The following is a 6,283-nucleotide window of genomic DNA, read 5'->3' as shown; positions in this document are numbered from 1 at the left end:
TCAGGTGAATTGGCCATGCTAAATTGCCCGTAGTGTTAGGTAAGGGGTAAATGTAGGGGTATGGGTGGGTTACGCTTCGGCGGGTCGGTGTGGACTTGTTGGGCCGAAGGGCCTGTTTCCACACTGTAAAGTAATCTAATCTAATCTTAATGTTGACTACTCAGGCTGTTCTCCATTGTGTATACACACTGATTTGATATATAAAAAAGATTTTTGAAAGGATCACGACATATTCCCTCGGGGCAAAGTCAAGTGTGATCCGTTCCATCTAACAAACAGCAGGTAGGTTACTGTTGTCAGACTAAAGAACTTCCTTTCCACAGTCACAGAGCAGTTTGAATTAGATGGACATTGAGCTCAATTTCCAGAAGAAACGTTTCAAACAAAGAGTCAAATACCATCAAGGAATTACAATTTTTTATCTCTCTCCATTCTCCATGCACATCACCCCATTTCCAATAAATGTTATTATTCACAGCCATACAGTCATAGGTTTATACAGCACAGAAACAGATACTTTGGCTGGACTCATCCATGCCAACCAGATATCCTGAACTAATCCAGTCTCATTTGCCAGCACATGGCCCATATCCCTCTAAACTCTTCCTGTTCTTGTATCCATCCAGGTGCCTTTTAAATGGTGTAATTGTACCAGTCTCCACCAATTTCTTTCTAGACTTGTATACCAAGGTCCCTTTGTTCCTCAGTACTCCCTAGGGACTTACCCTTCATTGTGTAATTCTTTCCCCTGTTAGACCTCCTAAAATGCATTATCTCACACTTATCAGGAATATCAGAGCCATTGTTCTGCCGGTGGTACTCATACTGTAGCCTGAGACCATCCCCCTCACTGTCAACAGGGCTGTCAATTTTCATGTCGAAGAAGAAAGAACAGTACAGCACAGTCACATGCCCTTTGCCCTCCAAGCCTGCACCAACATATTTTGCACTTCCACACTAAAATCTCATCTATAAATATAATAATTATACATTCTACATTCCCATCAAAGTCGTTAATGTAGGTAATGAACAGCAAGTGTACCGGCACTGATCTCTGTGGGACACCGCTGGTCACAGGCTTCCCATCACAAACACAACCCATCACCATCACACTTTGCATCCTGTCTGCAAGCTAATTTCAAATCCAGTTTGCTTAAGACTCCAAGAGCCAATCTTAGACCAGTCTTTTATATGCAACTTTGTCAAAGGCTGTCAGGGTGGACTGTAACCTCCCAGAATAGAGTGGCCCATATGTGTTAACACAAATTGGCTGATAAATGGAAAGTAGAATTAAACAGCAGGACATGAGAGACAATGGCAGAAACTAAGCACATCAACCTGTTCACAAACAGTAAGACATGATGATACCATTGAACAAGCCACGCAGAGGACAGTAAAAAGGACCCATTCGAAACAGTTCTGACCAGCAGACCTAAGGTCTGAGAAACGAGTAACTCCAGCCACATTAAATGAAAGGGAATTGTGCCAGTAAATGAACAGGCACCAGATGTTTGATACAGCCCATTAATCCCCTAAAACAACTGAGGGGGCAACAGCTAAAGTTATCTTATACTACTCAGTTTCTTAACTGTGTGACTTTACACATTTTAACTAACTTTATAAGAGAAATTAAAATTACAAATTTATAATAAGTAATGCACAATTACTGTTTTCTGTTTTTTTTCATATATAATAAGGACTTTGGGGCATCTATCACATGTAAGTGTGATAGAATTTGATTAAAATTAAATACAATGAATAATAGCATTCAGGATGTCCCTCAAGATAAGCTAGACTGACAGAAACCCGAAGCAGTATAGCAAGTAACTCTGGAATGTGAACAAATAGGATACATAGAAAGATCCCAAGGCCGAGCAATTACAGTATCTGCTAATCATCTTGAGATTATGTAAACCTGGAACTGTCCAATGGATGCCCATCATTGATTAGGTGTCTCATAGGATGGGGTATCCTAAGATAAATTGAAAAGTATTGTTTTGTGCACCTTACAGATTATCTCATCCAAAGTCCACCAAGGTAACAGAACAGAATCCAGAATACAGTGTTAAAGCTGCAGAAAAGGTACTGACAGAGAATAGCATCAAAATTTAGAGATCCATTCAAAAGTCTAATAGTAGCTGAGAAGCAGTTGTTGAATCTGTTGGATGGTGTATTCAAACTTCAGTATTTTCTACCTGACAGACCAGGGTGGAGGAGCGTTTAACTGGGGTTGAATGTGTCTTCCATGTTGTTGGTTGCTTTCCCGAGACAGGGGGAATTGGAATTGGAACCTTTGGATGGAAGGCTGCTTTCAGTGATGGACTGGGCTGAGTCGCAACTCTCTGTAGTTTCTTGTGGTCTTTGGCAGAACAGAAGCCATACTACGCTGTGACACATCCAAATAGGATGCTTTCTGTGGTGCATCTGTAAAAGTTTGCAAGAGTCTTTATGGACATGCTGAATTCCCTTAGCCATCCGAGGAAATCTGCTTGGTGAATGTCATAGAGATGTACAGCACTGAAACAGACCCTTTGGTCCAACTTATCCATGCCAACTAGATATGCCAACCAAATCTAGTCCCACCTGGCAGCACCCAGCCCATATCCCTCCAAATACTTCCTATTCATACACCCATCTCGATGCCTTTTAAATGCTGCAATTGTACTAGCCTCCACCACTTCCTCCTGGCAGGTCATTCCATACAAGTACCACCCTCTGCATGAAAATGTGCCCCTTAGGTCTCTTCTATATTTTTTTCCCTCTCACCCTAAACCTATGCCCTCTAGTTCTAGACTCCCCCACCCCAGGGAAAAGACTTTGTCTATTTATCTGATCCACGCCCCTCATGATGTTATAAACCTCTATAATGTCACCCCTCAGCCTCTGATGCTCCAGGGAAAATAACCCTAGCCTATTCAACCTCTCCCAATAGCTCAAACCCTCCAAAACTGGCAACATCCTTGTAAATCTTTTCTGAACCCTTTCAAGATTCACAATATCATTCCTATAGGAAGGAGAGCAGAATTGCATGCAATATTCCAACAGTGGCCTAACCAATGTCATGTACAGCTACAAGGTCACCTCCCAACAACTGTACTCAATACTGAATGTGTTTGGGTAATTGTCAATCTAAGTTTGCCAGATTCTGCTATGTGAATATGAAAATTTACTTTTTAACAGTCCCTGTCAATTTTTGCTTCATTAATGTTTTGTTTGTGTTTGAGGGATTAATGTTGGTTCAATGTTTACCTTTTGCCATGAATCTGAATGTTATTGTTTTCAGACTTTTTAACATTTTGTGTATGCAGGAGTCTTTATTAGTTGCTGCTGGACACTGTAAAATGTAACATCTAACGCTAACTGAAGCGATTAATGGCTTGGTGAGTCAATTTATAACTGTCCATATTTGGACATACCTGGGCCTCAATTTCATTCTTTTTTCCCTTTGAATGTGAGTGTGGATAAAATGTGTTTGCATCAGCACCAGGCCAAGAGTGAGAACTGAATTCAATTGATCAGTCTCTGATCCTTGATACCAATATGGTGCTTATTCTTGGTTATTGTATTTCACAGTGGTTGAGTGTCGTCTAAATTGAAACATGTCACTTTTTAAAAATTGTTTAAACTTCTGCTATTTGACACAAATGAGGTTTTATCCATTTCCTCGAGTCAGCTCCCGTCAGTGAAAGTGGATGTGTTTCTATATCTGCTAATATTTACCCTTGTACATGTAGTTGGATAATGTCTACAGCCTATATTCTTTAGTGTTAGAGCCTATAAGATTCATGGACAGGTGAACATGCAACACATTACAGCAGAAAAACATCCGTGCTTTTCTTCAGAATCAAGGGGAGAAAAGCAATAGACTTTTGTAATTCCTATAGTGCAGAGTCTAACCAGGAACACTGGGAATATCAAGATCTGGTTTTCAGGAAGCTATCAATTTTGCATTGTGGCATATTTTACCAATGAATTAATGATCAGTATTAACCAAATCAATTTGCAACTAAGTGAACATTTCAACTGCATTGCAGCTGACTGAAGACAATGCTCCTTGTGCAGAAAAGAGAATTGGCCAATTCTATTTTATTTACCAATCTGGACAGGATCTGGGTGCAAACCATTAGCAGTATTCTTGTTGCTCTCTGGTAGGGTGAGGGAAAACAAAAGATCTTTTATTTTCCACTATCGGTGAAGAATATTTAAACAGTCAAATTCAATTTACTGAACAAGCAACTCTTGGTGATTAAAATAAAGGAGCAGCTTGACAAACCTATCAATTCTAGCTTTTTCTTTCCTTCTGCACTGTTTTAAATAGTAACGATCTGATTCCATTGACTCATTGACAAAACCATATCCTGATTCCTTGATTTTTTTTTTGTAGTTTAAGGAAGAGATAGTCAAGATGAATGCAGGGTTCTTCATAGATTTCTTGAAACAAATTTTGAAAGACACACAAAAACTTTCTTCCTGGACTGAAATAAAACTCCTACAAAATGATGAAATGGCGTCATGACACAGATGGGGATGTCAACTTCTCTGCTCCCATGAAAGATCTATGGAAATGGAATACTCATTGAGTTAACAATTCTAATCCCTTTCAATCAACTGTGTTGTTATAGACTGTTTTTGATCAGTGCAGACTTAATCATTGGAATAGACGTATTCTGTCCTGTCAATCTCTTTGACTTGAGATCTGAGAGTAGAAAGCAGTTTGATGAAACGTTTTCTGTTGTTCTGGTGTATATGGATCTTCATCACTGTTAGATGTAGTAATTTGGATTTCAGGATGGTGTACGAATTTGCAACTATTGTAAATCAGTCAGTAGCTCTGTGTGAGATAGAATGGTGTGTGTGCGCGTGCAAGCACACATATGGGGGTGGGATGGAGATGGTGGTTGTGTACACACGTGATGAGCACTTTCTCGACATCAGGCTTTGGCCCAGAGATTCATTTGGAATTTACATAGTTTAATTGTGTCTTTTCCAGGTGGGCAGCACGGTGGCACAGTGGTTGTGGGCAGCACGGTGACACAGTGGTTATGGGTGGCACGATGGCACAGTGGTTAGCACTGCTGCCGCACAGCGCCAGAGACCCGGGTTCAATTCTCGCCTCAGGCTGTGTGGAGTTTGCACATTCTTCCCGTGTCTCTGTGGGTTTCCTCCGGGTGCTCCAGTTTCCTCCCACAGACCAAAAGAAATGTGCAGGTTAGGTGAATTGGCCATGCTAAATTGCCCGTAGTGTTAGGTGTAGGGGAATGGGTCTGGGTGGGTGCGCTTCGGCAGGTCGGTGTGGACTTGTTGGGCCGAAGGGCCTGTTTCCACATTGGAAGTAATCTAATCTAATGATTTATCAAAAATGTAATTTTGACTTTCTCAGTTACTGAAAATATCAAAGTTTCCTTCTGCATCTGCACTCAATATCTTCTTCATCTATTCCTGTTGTAACAATGTAACAGCATGACTTGTTTGTTCACCTTGATTGTAACTTTAAATTGCCTTTACTATATGTGGACTAAAGTAATTCCTGAATGTATATTTCATATGAGGATACAACCTATCCCTCTTCTGATGTTGCAAATGATAATTAGCTATGCATAATGGAATTTATTGGAACTGAGCTTTTGAGTATTGAGTATAAAGAGAAATTTTTAAAAATATTTCATCAGTTGTGTCTGATTCTTGGATTGAATGCATACTTCTGGAAATTGAGCTCAATGCGTGTCTGACTCAATCCACCCTGACTGTGGAAAGGATGTTCATCAGCCTGACAACTGTAACATAGCTGCTGTTTGGTAGAAGCATATGGTCATACTTGGCTTTGTACTGAGGAAATATTACACCACCTTGGTCCATCAAACATTTGCCTGGAGGAAGAAAAGAGATATCATTTCTGAGTAGAAAGACATCAACTGATCAACACAACATTCAGGTCATGATCATGATACTTCTGTTTTTAAACAAAGCAAGGACTGATTACAAAGCAACACTGATCTCCTCCCAATCTTTTTCTGTTTGCGAAATTCTGAAACAATTTACTTAGATGAAAGATAACTAACCAACATATGCACAGCTCCAAATATAGAATGATTACACAGTTCAATATTCAGCTTCCAAAATAAAACACTAACTGTTGAAGGAAGAACTGTTAGGCGGCACGGTGCCCACAATGCCATGAGCAGGGAATTCCAGAGTCTTGATCGAGCGACAGTGAAGTAAATGGGATATTTGGTGTGTGGCTTAGAGAGAAACTTGCCCTCTATCAAGGTGATGTCTCCCTACA

This window comes from Chiloscyllium plagiosum, chromosome 50 (assembly GCF_004010195.1).
Source record: "Chiloscyllium plagiosum isolate BGI_BamShark_2017 chromosome 50, ASM401019v2, whole genome shotgun sequence".
Classification (NCBI taxonomy): Eukaryota; Metazoa; Chordata; class Chondrichthyes; order Orectolobiformes; family Hemiscylliidae; genus Chiloscyllium; species Chiloscyllium plagiosum.
The sequence above is the reverse complement of the archived record's forward strand: the minus strand, read 5'-3'. Positions refer to the sequence as shown.